The sequence below is a fragment of the Marmota flaviventris genome, chromosome 5 (assembly GCF_047511675.1).
Source record: "Marmota flaviventris isolate mMarFla1 chromosome 5, mMarFla1.hap1, whole genome shotgun sequence".
Taxonomy (NCBI): Eukaryota; Metazoa; Chordata; class Mammalia; order Rodentia; family Sciuridae; genus Marmota; species Marmota flaviventris.
In genome coordinates this window covers 28,420,917-28,434,667 of record NC_092502.1, presented here as the reverse complement: position 1 = coordinate 28,434,667, position 13,751 = coordinate 28,420,917, and the positions used below count along the sequence as shown (strand labels likewise).

The 13,751-nt window shown below is 43.6% G+C and overlaps 1 protein-coding gene across 2 annotated transcripts in view; it reads right to left on the bottom strand.

Annotated features, from left to right (window-relative positions):
- Nucleotides 1–13,751, bottom strand: part of Sparc (secreted protein acidic and cysteine rich) — a 74,021-nt gene that overhangs the window by 56,170 nt on the left and 4,100 nt on the right. The gene's annotated exons all lie outside the window — the stretch shown is intronic.

Here is a 13,751-nt window from a genome sequence, read left to right as displayed (position 1 = left end):
TGACTGGAAACAATGAAGACTCCTAAATTGGTCACCCATCAATTTGTGTGTGTGTGTGTGTGTGTGTGTGTGTTGTGGGGAGAGTGCTGGGGATTCAACCCAGGGGCTCATGCATGTTAGGCAAGTGCTCTACCATTGCTGTACATGCCCAGCCCTTTTAAAATTCTTTTTTGAGATGGTATCTTGCTAAATTGCCTTGACTAGCCTTGAACTAACAATCCTCCTGCTTCAACCTTCCAAATAGCTAGGATTATGTGTGCACTATTGCACCCAGCTCACCCATCAAATTTTAAGATATCAGAGACCAAAATCAATATGTTGTGGCAGATTCTGCTGATGTTTCCCAAAAGTAGCTTTCCCTTTTTTTTGGTTGTGGAAACTACTGTGAGGGTCCCATAGCCACCCAGATTAAGGACTATTTTCCCAGCCTCCCTTACAGCTAGGTAAGGGGATGTAATTAGGTTTTTTGTTTGTTTATTGTGCTGGGAATTGAATCAGGGCCTTGTGCATGCAAGGCAAGCACTCTACCAACTAAGCTATATCCCCAGCCCTATAATTAGGTTTTGATTCATGGGATGTAATAGTTGCTAGTGTGACTTCTAGGGGTTTCCTTAAAGTGAGGGGGTATGTCCTCTTATCCCAATATGGATGTGATAGTGGAACCCAACCAGCTGTGATGACTTGGACTTGGAGGTCTCATATTGAGGGTGGTGGACAAAGAGAGAATGAATGAGATTTGGGTTCTTGATCACAGAAGTGCCTCAGTCACTTTCTTACATTGAGTGCCCTGGATTACTCATTTATAGATTTCATTTACACAAAAGAGGCACATTTCTCTCATTTATGCTGCTTCTATTCCCGGTTTTCTGCTTTTCACAGCCAAATCTGGGGAGCTAAGAAATTTGTGTTTTCAGTGGTTGACTTTACAGTACAACAGGTATGTAATATTTTATAGCATGCTGAATAAATAAGGATAATACCACTTGTAACTACAACTTAGGTCAAGAAATGGAATTTTGCAGATACCCCTGAAACCTCCCAGATGCCCTTCCCTAATCATACCAACTCCTTCCTCCTAAAGTAACCTCTGTCCTGACTTTGGAGAATAAACACTTCCGTGCTATCAGGAAGTGAATGCCCTAACATTCCCTTAAAACATTTCAGTCAAAGACTATTTTCATCTGCTTCATATGGGGATGTTGCTTAAGCCTTTGTTTGACAGAAGGTTTCCTGTGATCAAAAAGGCTTCCTCTGATCAAAATTAAAATAATCTGACCCATTCACTGTACAGAGGAAGAAAATGGAGCTCAGAGAGGGGAAAGGACTATCTTTCTTCCTCCCTTTCATTTTCCTTTTTTTTTTTTTTTTTGCTTTCATCTGTACTTTCTCATTTTAGTTGATGAAAGTTGTATATATTTATGTAATGCAATAAAATGTTTACACACACACACACACACACACACACACACACACGGGAAAGGATTTTCCAAGATCAATTAAAACAGTGGCAAAGTAGACTACGACTGAGGTCCTCCCTGACTCTTTAGCCTATATTCATTTCAGAGGAAGGGCCCCAGATACATGGTACCCACATTGCCCAGTGATTCTAGGATGGGAAAGACTTGCAAGTGCAGTCTCTAGGAAGGGGCATCCCATCTCCAAGCAACATCAAACCTGGCTCTTCTCTGCACCACAGAGATCTCAGGGAAAAGAGGCTGCCAAGGCCCCGGGCAATAGTTCTTCCCAAATGACTTTGCATTTTAACCCAATGGATCAGCAAAGGTGGAGCTGACCCAGGGCCTTGCTATGGGAATGCCAATCAGATGAAGCAGTCTTCTCGGGCCTCTCCAGGAACCAACACTGGTGCATCTCCTCCATGGTACTGTCTGCACCAACCTGACGTACAGTGGCCCTCAGAGATCCATCCCTGTGGTTAAGGATGTGCTGAGTCTATGGAGACAGAAGCATGTGGCATAGAGCAAGCCAGAGCTCCTGCCACATTTGCTCCACTGTCCCAGTCAACATGTGCTTCTTTCTAACTCTCATGAAACACAATTGGTTTATTATTGTCAAGGATGCCCACCATGCTTTTGTGTAGGACCTGGCAGTGTCCAAGGACTCTCAATGGCCAGATCCCTTAGTCCCCTCTGTCCTAGATTCTTGGATATTTAAGGACAGGTCTGTTGGCTCCTGCCTTCTTCTATACATTAGGATCAGGAAAGATGTTATTCTGTGTTCTGCGGGGGAGGCAATTGTTCCGAGGACTAAAAGTTTGGGAAATGAAGCAGTTTCGTTTTGTTTTGTTTTCATTCCCAAGTACAGTATTAGCATGCCGAAGTCTCTGAGAATTCCCTTAGTAAATAATTTTGCTTGATTTTGATGGACCAAGATTTTTTTGACTTGGGGACTTTTGTCTCTTACTAGCAGCATTCTGCACAGGACAGTTTGGCAAACGATACTGCAGTCTCTTTGAAGGATAAAGGATGCATTGATACACACAGGATACCCAACATGGCTGGAAAATCACCTTTCTGGCCCAGGTGGCCTGTCTCTCTGGAAAAGTACTGAATTATCCCAAACTTCATAAAAATCCATTCTTCACAGCCCCAAGAAACTGATCTAAACCTGCCCAGTCTGGGGTGGGTTCCTGGGGAAAAGCTGGCTGGGCCCCATAGCCTGGCACCAGACCTATTGTACCAAGAGCCCTGGCCAGCCGGCAGCCACCCAGTGTGTGTCTGGACTTGTTTTTCCTTCCTTTCCCTGCTGCCTTCACAGTGTGGCTGAATGGCCCCAGTCTCTCAGTCCTGCTCCTGGCCAACGCTGGACCCCTCCAAGTCTGGCCAACTCCTCTCCCACCCGCCTTGATAAACAACCCCCTCCAAGCTGGGAACCACAGCACCGGGCTGTTTTTCTCCCTCGCACACCCCAGGAAACCTCTCCCCTCTGCCTTGGGCTTCCTTCCCAGGGCCCTGGCTGCCAATTCACTTTAACTCATCCTCAAGCCCATTCAGTCACCTGAAGGCAAAGGGACTCACAGGAGGCCCGAGATGAAAGAGTCTTTGATTCTGTGGCTTTCTGAGTTTTGTTTTTAGCAGGAAAACCTTATTTTCCAAACAGATCATTACGCAGAATCCACCAGTTTATAGAACAGATAAATAAGGACATTTACGGTAGGTCGTTTATTAGAGCAAAACACTGGAAAGGAACTAAAATGTCCATTAGTAGGGACAAGTTAAATAAATTGATGGTGAAATCATACAATGGAATACTATTCAGCCGTCTAAAAGCATAAGGCATGTCCCCACAATAACTGCAAAAGTTCTGTGAAAAAAAAATCTTTATTTTATATGGACAGTACTTGGTTTACAGTTCCATTTTAGGGCCAAGACCAAAATCACTACTGTTTTGTTAAAATCCACCACCTCCTCTTCAAATTTGTCTAATGTTTACTTGGTATTTAACTATGGTGACCAAACATCCTGACTTGCTCAGAATGGAAGGGTTTCCTGGGATAAAGGACTTTAAATGCTAAAACCAAGGAAATCCCAGGTAAAGGTCACCGTTGGTTGCCTTATACTCAATAGAAATCAAAATGTTATTTTAGAAAGAATAAAAAAGATGGTTATTAAGTTTAGCCTATGTGAATAAGCCAATATGTTCACAAATGAAATAGAGACAGTATTTGGGGGCTGGGGATGTGGCTCAAGCGGTAGCGCGCTCGCCTGGCATGCGTGCGGCCTGGGTTCGATCCTCAGCACCACATACAAACAAAGATGTTGTGTCCGCCGATAACTAAAAAAAAAATAAATATTAAAATTCTCTCTCTCTCTCTCTTTAAAAAAAATAGAGACAGTATTTGTTCTATAAATAAAAGGATAAAAGCATATGGGCTGCTAAGAAACAAGAAATTATCTCAATTTATAGTGAAAAGATCTCCACCCACCCCTTTCCCTAAAGGGGAGCAATCATGGATTTATTCACATAAGAAAATGAAGTTTGTGCCTTCTTATCTATTTATGTATGCCATCATAAGAAAATGACTGGGATGATTTTCATCAAATTTTAAGGATATGTTTGGAATTTTTTTAAACAATTGTGCATAGATAACTTTTTTTTTTCAGTCTAGGGATTGATCACAGGGGTGCTTTACCACTGAGTTACATCCCTAGCCCTTTTAATTTTTTATTTTTTTTAATATTTATTTTTTAGTTTTAGGTGGACACGATATCTTTATTTTACTTTTATGTGGTGCTGAGGATCAAACCCAGTGTCTCACGCATACCACTTGAGCCACATCCCCAGCCCTTAACTTTTTATTTTGAGACAGGGTCTTGCTAAGTTGTCCAGGCTGGCCTGGAACTGGTGATCCTCCTGCCTCGGCCTCCTGAGTTGCTGGGATTATAGGCATATGTCATTGCACCTGGCTTTCATATATACATTTTCCAATTTAAAAATAATGAATGTCTGATAAAAAGGATGAGTTTGGCCCTATTTTCCTCTTCTGTCTCATGTGTCACTGCCATGGACTTGCCCACCTCCAAAATCATAAGTCAAGTAAATCTTACTGTTTATAAACTAAAAGTAATAAAAATAGTGAAACAATAATAAGCATTAAATAACATTACCATGTTGCTAAAATCATTTTTTAAATTTTTTTCCTCCAAATAAAAAAATAAAAAGAACTGGGAATATAGCACCGTGGTAGAACTCCCCTGGGGGGAGTGGGAGGGGGAGGAGGAGGAGGAGGTTCCACAATAAAATAGGACCTTGAAAGGGCAACTGGCTTTAGGCCTTTGGTACCTTGAGAGCTCTCGGCAAATGAAGGCAAGAGTATGGTATGGTAGGTGGGTGAAAAACCACCAGGGAAGCAAAGGCTTGTGTATCAATTAGTATTAGGTTCAGTTGTACATGCACACCAGCAAGCCCAAAGTAACAACCACAAAAAGTCATTCCATGCCACATAGAAACACAGTCTGGAGGTACACAGTCTAGTTGCATAGATAGGATCCATTATCTTCAGAGACCCAGGCACTGTCTTCAACCCATGGCTTCCATCTTCAAGTGATGGCTGCTGCAGTTCCACCATTACATCTTTACTTCAGCAGCAGGAGGAACAAAGTGGGAAGAATTTCTAACTGCATCAACTCACTTCCAAGAGCCATTGCAAAATGTCCTCCCATCTCATTATTCAGAATTTATTCATACACCACACTTAGGAGCCAAGGAACCTGGGAAATGTAGTTGTACCACGTTCAGTTAGAAACTGGATTCTATGACTTAGGAAAAAAGCAGGAAGGATTTTTGAGGTGGCAGCTGCAGCAGTGGTCTCTCGGTGCAGTGAGAGCCGCGGTGATTTTCTGTTTTGTACCTATGCTATTTTGTATATAAGGTATGCAATGACTTCAGGGAGCAATGTGGATTGCCAAGGTGCTCAGAAAAAAAAAAAAAAAAAGCAGAATTCAGCGACACAGGCAACACAACCGCAGAAACAAGAGGTCCGGTATTGCATTGAGCCCAGAGCCTTGCACGTGTTAGGTAAGAGATCTACCACCCAGCTGTGCCCTAGCCCCTATCCTGACTTTTGGAATTCTTCAGATTTCATCCTTCATGTATAACCCCAGATGTTCTCATTTAGTCTTTGTTCATTAAAATAAATAAAAGATAGCTGAGCATAGTGGCAAACGCCTGTCATCCTAGCAGCTTGGGAAGCTGAGGCAGGAAGATTGCAAGTTCAAAGCCAGATTCAGCAACTTAGTGAGGGCCTTAACAACTCAGATAGGTCCTGTCTCTAAATAAAATATAAAAAGGGGTGGGGATGTGGCTCAGTGGATAAGCGCCCCTGGGTTCAATCCCTGGTAAAATAAATAAATAAATAAAAGACTTTTGAATTGGCAATTAGCAGTCTTTGTCGCTAATTATTTGGGTGAATGTGAGTGGACCCTACCCTTTTCACCTGAGAATCTCCAGGCTGTGGAGATTTAGTGAGCCTGAGAGACCAGCATGGATTAATGGAAAGAGAACCACGAGCAGTCCCCACTTCCTAGGTGAACTCAGGTAAGTGCCTTCACTTCTCCGTTGCTTTGTTATATATGTACAATGAAGATCTTCCAATGGTTCCTCTTGTAGGACACTACCCTAGGAACTAGGGAAAACCTATTAAAACACAGTATGTTTTAATAAATTCTGGAAACAATCTAAATAGTTCCTATCCATTTGAGTTCAGTTGCAGGCCATGGGTGTCACTTGAGCTCAGAAACTTCATGAAGTACTTACAGGTTGGAGAGGCTAGAGGAAGGGGCTGAGGCTGGATGCCCAAGAGTGACTCTCAGAGCCGTGGGAGTGAACTAGCCCCAGAGGAGCAGCCAGCTTGCCACCACCAGGACTAAATGAAACATGGTACCCTGGATGGGATCCTGGAACAGAAGGACGACAGTGGTGGGAAAGCGGGTGATGTCAGCTTAGTCCTGCCCAGTTCTAACAGTCTAGAATTCCTAAGGCACTTGATGTCTCTGGAGGGGGAGGCAGAGGCCCCAGGTGTGTTGGGAGAGTGTCAGCCCGGGGATGGGGGGCAGATTTAAGAGACTCCAGGTTGCCCTTCTGACTTCTCCTTGCCATCTCAATGGCCTTCCTGGCCTCTCTAATTACTAGGAACATACGGGAAACCACAGCTTCTGTTTTGGTAAAAAAATGAGCCGTGTACCCACAAACCGCTGTCTCGATGAGGGCTGTTTCCAAATTGGGCCCTGATTGAGGAGAGAGAAGAGCCAGGCCTGTCGGGGGAACAGCCCTGCTCAGCAGGCTCAGTCCTTTTTCCACGTGGTAAGATTCAGGGACTTGTTCTCAACAGTGTGAACTCCAGAAGCCAGCCTTGACCTCCCACACTGGGTGCTGAACGCCATTACCTGTGTGATGGGTGCCATCAGGAGCCACATTCCCAAGTGGGGACAGATGGAGTAACCCACCCAGGACCCCTCCTTTCGACAAACGCGGCCTGTTGCAGTTCAGTCGGGCTCTCTCCCTGCTGCTTAAGAACATGTGAGCGGGTTTAGGATCCTGGGGGCCAGGACTGCTTGGCCTCTCCCATGTTATCTCTGCTTCTTTTATCAAAAAGACATCGGAAAAAGAGGCTAGGGACCAGGTGCTTCTGTTAATCAGAACTTTCTAAGGTGGGATATTCCTTGTGGGGTAGGATAGGGATAGAGTAGCAGGATGGGAAAGAGACTTCTCTGCCTTGAGGGACCTCCACGTGAGAGGGTAGACTGATGTCAGGACAAACCAGTACCAGAAATGAGAAAGGCCAAGGATCAAGGGGGGGGGGCCTCCACATCAGAACTTCCCCCAGGCAGAGCTGTCCAGAGCAGGGCAAGTTGCTCACAGTGCTGCTTCTCAGGGCAGTGTGTGGGCCAAGGCTTGGGGACCACCCTTCACAGGAACAGGGGACCAGCTAGATCTTCCTGTTTCTAAGATCCTGCAGTGATAATAACAATAGCCACACTGGGTGCCTTCCACCTGCAGACGTCATCCAGCTTCACTCTGAGATGGTGTTGTTGGGGTTGGGGCATAGCTCAGTGGTAGAACACATTCTCGGCATCACAAGGGCTTAGTTAGCCGCCCCTCCCCGTGCAAAAAATATATTGCTTTTATTCCCACTTTACAGATGAGAAAACTGAGGCTTTGGACAGTTAAGCAATGCACCTGACTTCACACAGCTAATAAACAGACAGCCAGTTCTCATCCAAGATTCAGCCTGCTTCTAGGCACCTGGAGATCTATAGTTCCAGAAGGATTAGGGTGCAGGATAAGCAGGCCAGAGACAGGGGTCTCTTGTTTCCAGAGGCTCTGATAGTTTATTCCAGGGCTTTGGTCAGTGGTCATGAGATGTGCAGGAGCAGGAAGACTTGCCCTCTCTTAGGAAGCAGATTAGGAAGCTTGTCTTTGTCCACTTAAACTCCTAAAACATGGAAATCTAAAAGTGGCTTTGATGGACACTCCCAAGAAATTATAGACTTGGGCTTTGTAAGAGACTGGCACTAATTAAAGGAGAATGCCTCGGAGAGGGTGGTGACCCAAACAAGATCTGCTGCTCACCTCCCACACAGCACAATCCTCCATGTTCCGTTTGTACTTTTTATAGTCTCCCAGCGGGTAAAGGATCTGGATCTGAAGTTTTGCAACCTTGAGTTATCAAACTTCAAAAGACATCATTATGAGACTTTCTGTTGATACAAAAGCTTTATTTGTGGTATTAATGTTACAAAGAATTAAGCAAATGGTGATTCCGCGCCCCCACCCCAGGATTGAACCAAGGGCTTCACACATGCTTGGCAAGCACCCCACCACTGAGCCACACCCGCAGTCCTTTTTTTCAAAATTTTATTTTGAGCAGGACATTGCTAAATTGCTGACACTGGCCTCAAACTTTAGATCCTTCTGCCCCGGCCTCTCAAATCACTGGGATTACAAGTGGGCACCATCATGCGCAGCTATGATGATTTTATTTATTTCTCAGATCATCACAGTTGGTACTAGTGTAATTCCTATGATATAAATGAGAAAACTGAGAAAAAAAGAAACGGTAACTTTCCCAAGGTCACAGCAATCAAGTGGCAGGGGAGAAATTTGAATCCAGGTGTGCTGAAGTCCAGAATGTGGCTGCAGGGAAGCCCAGTACATCAACCTGTGTTGAGCTGCCTTGGCTGGTGTTTGGGTACATTGGGTTAGAAGAATCCAGCCTCCCAAGATTCTCCCTTGTGCATTGTAGGACCCTGGGGGAACGTTGTTAACAACAGAGCAGTTTAAAAAACTGGAAGAAACTCAAAGGTCCCTCCACAGGGATGACTAACACCTTGTGGTATATTCAGTCAATGCAATAGTTACCATTGAGTGATGAACAGAAAAGAACTACTGATATTCACAACAATGTAGATGAATCTCAAAATTTAACATGCTAAGCTGGGCGCAGTGGTGCACACCTATGATCCTAGCTAATCAGGAGGCTGAGGGGAGAAGGATCACAAGATTGAGGCCAGCCTCAGCAACTCAGCAAGGCCCTAAGCAATGTAGTGAGACTCTGTCTCAAAATTAAAAAAAAAAAAAAAAGTGCTGGGGATGTAGCTTAGTGGTAGAACGTCCCTGAATTCAATCCCCAGTATCAAAACAATAACAACAAAGAAAATTAATTATGCTGAATGAAAATTAGCTGGACAAAAATGAGAACATACTGTGATTGCATTTACAGAAAACTTTTGAAAATATGAACTAATCAGCAGTGATAGAAAGCAGGTCCATGGGAGGGAAGGAAAAGATTATATAAAAAACTAATCCACACCAGAAAACAAATCAATAAATGGGCAAAGGAACTGAACAGACACTTCACAGAAGAAATATGGATGATCAACAAATATATGAAAAAACATTCAATATCTCTAGCAATTAGAGAAATGCAAATTAAACTACACTAAGATTTCATCACTCCTATCAGAATGGCAATCATCAAGAATACAAGTAACAATAAATGTTGGTGAAGATGTGGGGAAAAAGGTATTTTCATACATTGCTGGTGAGACTGCAAATTGGTACAACCATTATGGAAAGCAGTATGGGAGATTCCTCAAAAACTAGGAATGGAACTACCATTTGACCCAGTTATCCCACTCCTTGGTATATACCCAAAGGATTTAAAATCAGCATACTATAGTGATACAGCCACATCAATGTTTATAACAGCTCAATTCATAATAGCCAAGCCATGGAACCAACCAAGGTGCCCTTCAACAGATAAATAGACAAATAAATTGTGGTATATATACACAATGGAATATTACTCATCCATAAAGAAGAATGACTTTATGATATTCACTGAAAATGAATGGATCTGGAGATTATCATGCTAAGTGAAATAAGCCAGTCCCCAAAAGCCAGAGGTTAAATGTTCTCTCTGATATATGAATGCTAACCCACAAATCAGGGGAGAATAGAAGTTCAATAGATTAGACAATAGGGAATAAAGGGAACAGAGGAGGGGGGATAGGAAAAGGAAATGTAGTGGAATGAATCTGACATAATCTTCCTATGTACGTATGTGAAAACTTTACAGTGAATCCCACCACCACATACATCGACAAGAATGGGGTCCTAACTAGAATAAGATATATTCCCTGCTTGTATAATTATACCAAAATGGATTCTATCATCATGTGCAACTAAAAAGAACCAGTAAATAATAAAATAGAGCCAATCAAATAGGAATTAATAGACCAGAAAAGGAATATCTAGTAAGGAAGGAGAATGGGGGCAGAAGGGAAAAGGGGGATCGTAAGCTTAAATTGATTTCCATGCCTGTTTGAGTTTGTTGGGGTGAACCCAATTACTATGTATAACTATTAAGTTCTAGTAAAAAGAAAAGAAAAGAAAGCAGGTCAGTGGTTACTTGGGATTGGAGAAAAGTGGAGGAAGACTTGCTAGGAGACATGGGGAAAATTTTTGAGGTGAATATAGGTCATTACTCTATCTTTTTGTTGTTGTTGTTGTTGTTGTACTAGAGATTGAACTCAGGGGGCCACTTAATCACTGAGCCACATCCCTAACCCTTTTTATTTATTTTGAGACAGGGTCCTGCTAAGTTGCATAAGTCCTCCTTAACTTTTTGAGGCTGGCCTTGAACTTGCCATCCTCCTGCCTCAGTTTCCCAAGCCACTGGGATTACAGGCATGCACCACCACACCCAGTTTATTTACTCTATCTTGATTATGGTGAAGGTTTTGCAATTGTAAGATATGCATTATATCTTAAAATTGCATACTTTAAATACTTCCAGTGTTCCAATGAATTTACACCTCAAAAAAGCTGTTTTAAAACAAAACAAAAATCACTGAAAAGTCAAGTTTGGTGGCACATGCTTGTAATCCCAGCAATTTGGGAGGCTGACTCAGGAGGATTATAAATTGGAAGCCAGCCTCAGCAATTTATGGAGACCCTGTCTCAAAATAAAAAAGATAAAAGTGACTGGGGATGCAGCTCAGCAGTAAAGCACCACTGGGTTCAATTCCCAGTATAAACAACAACAACAAAAACTCTTGAAACCCAGCATGGTGTCACACACCTATAATCCCAGCAGCTCAGGAGGCTAAGGCAAGTGAAATACAAATTCAAAGCCAGTTTCAGCCATTTAGTGAGGCTACTTAGCAATTCAGTGAGACCCTGTCTCTAAATAAACTATTAAAAAGGGCTGAGGATGTGGCTCAGTGATTGAGCAATCCCCAGTACCAAAAATAACATCTTCCAAGTCAGGCTTGCTTGTGTCACCAAGAGGGAGCTGGGCCAGTCAGAGCTTCTCTGGGGATCCCGCTGCCATGGAGAAGGGAACCTCCTAAGAGTCCAGCCCCAGGGCTCAACTTCAGCACCTCAGGGGCAGAGTGGCTTCTCTTCAGTTGAGTGATACTGATATTGAACAAGGCTTTGGCCTCAGGGTGGATAGGTAGGTCAACAAAGACACTCCATCAGACACAGGAACAATGGACAGTTACAGCCTCCGATGGTGTTCTTACAATTAACAGACACCTACTGAGCACCTACCAGGTATCTGGGACTGTCCTACTCCATTGTCTTGTTTTGACCAGCTGAGGTTAGAATGAGATACAAGGGCATGACACATCAAATAATGGCCCCAACAGAGCCATTACACATGCATCAAATCAATACCCCGAGTGCCTGTTCTGTGTATAGAGGGAGTGAATGCTTGGCCAGATCCTTGAGGACAGGAAGACACGTGGACACAAAGCTTTGCCACAACACTCAAGCTGAGGGCCAAGAGGATACATAAATGACTTCCAGTTGTGCAGAGGGTTCCCGGAGGCTGTGCTGTGTAGGAGAGGGAAAGGAATTTGCGGATGTGGGGCGGGCAGGTTGGGAGAAAAGTGGGAGGTGGCAGGGAAGCTGGGGGAGATCATTCCATTTACAGGGGGCAGCACAAGTAATACAGGACACCTGGGGAGACTGGCTGCAGGGAGGAGTGGGGAAGCCTGGAGGGGTGGGCCTGGCCAGGGCTGGAGGATGTGAGTGATCTGCAGACACATCTGCTCCCTGCCCCCCTCCCCTGCAGAATCCTGGGTTCTGCTGGGCTCTCATTGGTTCCATGGACGGCTGCTGAGCTGCTGGCAGATGCAGGCACTTCCCCAACCCCTCTGAAGCCTTGAAGAACAGAACTAAGGGACACTTGGATTCCAGCTAGACTGGCTGCTGAGTGGGGAGAAAAATGACCCTCTAGAAAACAGTGCAAGAGGCACCAGTGTTTCAGGCCTTGGGTGTCCCCAGTGGGCCAGCCAGCCTGAACCAGGTCTCCTGGGTTCAGGAGAAAAAAAATCCTCAAGTTTGTCCTCCCACGGCCCACAGAAACTTCTTGGTCAAATTCAAAGAACACTGCCATCTGGTGGCCAAGAAACCTAGACACCATGAGAGCTGTGAAGTCCCTGTGCCCCCAAGGGACCACAAAGGCAGAAATGGGTCTGAGACTTGTTTAATACTTACGCAACACACCCCAAATTGTGCAAGCATATCAATTCAAGAGTGAAAATGAGGTCTTATTTCTGCCTACCAAGTTTCCTGAAGTACAGGTAGTAGGTATTATGCAATGAAGACACTGCCTCTGGGAGAGATTGGGTGACTAGTCCAAGGTCACAGCTGGCCAATGTGAAGTTGAGTCTTATCCCAGGTCCAGCAGCATTGGGTTCCCAGTATGTGCCCACTAAATGGTTAAAGCAATGATTTTCCATGTGTGGTCTCCAAGACCCTTTCAGAAAATATACCAAGTAAAAATTTGATAGGTAAAAACCTACTATTTTTGTGAGATGCTTTTTTCTTTTACAACTTCATTTTTCCAGCATCTAACATGCATTGACCTAGACCTCATCTAGTTCTGATGGCTACCAGGATGTGTGCTTGGGTATTCATGTGTTTTAAAAATTTCTGTTTCAATTTCTAATATGACATTATTCATATAAACAAAAGCTCTTTGAATTTCTCAATAATTTTTATATATAAGAAGAAAAAGTATGGAAATCTGCTGGTTCAAATACTGTTATAATCGCAGCACCTTGGGAGGGTAAGGCATGAGGATCACAAGTAACTCATCAGCAAGTGAGTAAGACCTTGTCTGAAAATTTAAAAAGGACTGGGGATATAGCTCAGTGGTAAAGTGTTCCTGGGTTCAATCCTCAGGGTCAAAAAGAAAGAATGAAAAGAAACAAGAACTCTGCAAGGTAGTAACTCTGAGGCTATATGGGCAATGACAGACTCCATTTTGCCCCGAGACTCCAGGTCATGTAAGAAATGCTTCTCCCACGGAAAGCCCCGCCTCTGTACCCATCAACAGTTGCTTAGCATAGCATGTTTGGCAACACAAAATGGCAATTCTTACACAATGTAAAAGTGTTCTCTCTTTGGATCCCATTTTTTTTGGACTATGTACCCTGTCAGAGATTGATTGTCTAGACATTAGTAACCATTCTGTAACTTGTACTCAATTAGGGAAGTTTGGCCCACTCTCTTTTCTGCTTATGATTTTAGATCTCATGATTGTTTGTTTATGGTTTTGAATTGTAGCAATAGCCGCTTATAATTAATATGTTTTTGGATTATAAAAGGTATATTCAAACCCCAGGAGGAGGTCGAAGGATGTAGACTTACAGCCTACCCCTTGGCCTGCCAACTGGTGAATCCGGACCACCAGCTGGTGAATAAAGTTTCCATCTCCT